The sequence below is a fragment of the Penaeus chinensis genome, chromosome 12, assembly GCF_019202785.1.
Source record: "Penaeus chinensis breed Huanghai No. 1 chromosome 12, ASM1920278v2, whole genome shotgun sequence".
In the NCBI taxonomy this organism is placed as follows: Eukaryota; Metazoa; Arthropoda; class Malacostraca; order Decapoda; family Penaeidae; genus Penaeus; species Penaeus chinensis.
Window position 1 is genome coordinate 21,513,091 of NC_061830.1, and position 1,252 is coordinate 21,514,342.

Sequence of the window (1,252 nt, forward strand, 5' to 3'; positions counted from 1 at the left end):
TAGGGGGTTACTCGGCTGTCTACCTCTCAATCAAAACCCATGACTGCGCAAACAGAGCAAGGGCCCTCCTTCTCCGGAGGCGAAGGAGCTCCTGGATACGGCGGCAATTAGGATCGCTCCGGCGGAGAGGGTGCTAAAAATCTCCGGTTGAAAACAGGCCGCCCCATGTTGGTGAACCTTTGCACATATAATGTAGGGATAATGAGAAATGAATCCGACTTACTAGCGTTACTCGAGGTACTAGCTTTCATTATATGAGACGTTTTAGGACTCTGTGAAGTTAGAAGACTAGGCGAAGAACAGAAGATACTAAATGATGGACACATACTCTATTTGAGAGGTAAACCGCAGGGTAGCAAGCAGGGATTAGGGGTAGGTTTCTTAGTTCACAAACTTTTAGAAAAGAATATCGTGGAATTCTATAGTATAAGCGAAAGAGTGGCTTCAGTAACAATAAAACTAAACAATAGGTACAACTTCAAGATTGTTCAAATCTGTGCTCCAACCTGCAGCCACAGTGATGAAGAAATAGAAAGCTTCTATGAAGATATTCATTTAACCAGCAAGAGAGTAAAAACCCATTTCACAATAATTATGTGAGATTTTAATGCCAAAATAGGTAAAAAGACAAGGAGAAAACCGTAGTGGGAACCACGGAATAGGCACTAGGAATGAGAGAGGACAAATGCTTTTGCAGAGTCTCGATCATTCAATATCATGAATACACTCTACGAAAAAAGACTAGAGCGGAAGTGGACATGGAAGTCGCCATCTGACATCAAAAATGAAATTAACCTCATAATTTTAAATGGGCGCGATATAGTGAAAAATGTGAAAGTTTTTAATAGAGTAAATGTTGTCAGCGACCATAGAATGGTCAGAGGCCAAATCAAATCAAACCTCAGAAGGGAAAGGAACAAACTCATACGAAAAACGCAGCCAAATTTAGCTAACTTAAAGACCAGAGTGACAGAATTTAACCTTAACATCCAAAACAGATATTCACTTCTCAACGACGAAGATCTCAACATTGACCAAATCATCAAACAGTTCAATGACATAATAAAGGAAGTTGCACTCGAATTAGGCGGTGAGAACGTCAAACAAAGCTCCAGCAAGCTCTCGGTAGAATCAAAAGCTTATGCAAAAACGTAAGGTCATGAAAGTATCGTCAAACAGGAAAAAGATAGAATTAGCTGAACTGACAAAGCCTACAAATAAAAAGAAGAGAGATGTAGGGAAGTTCAATACT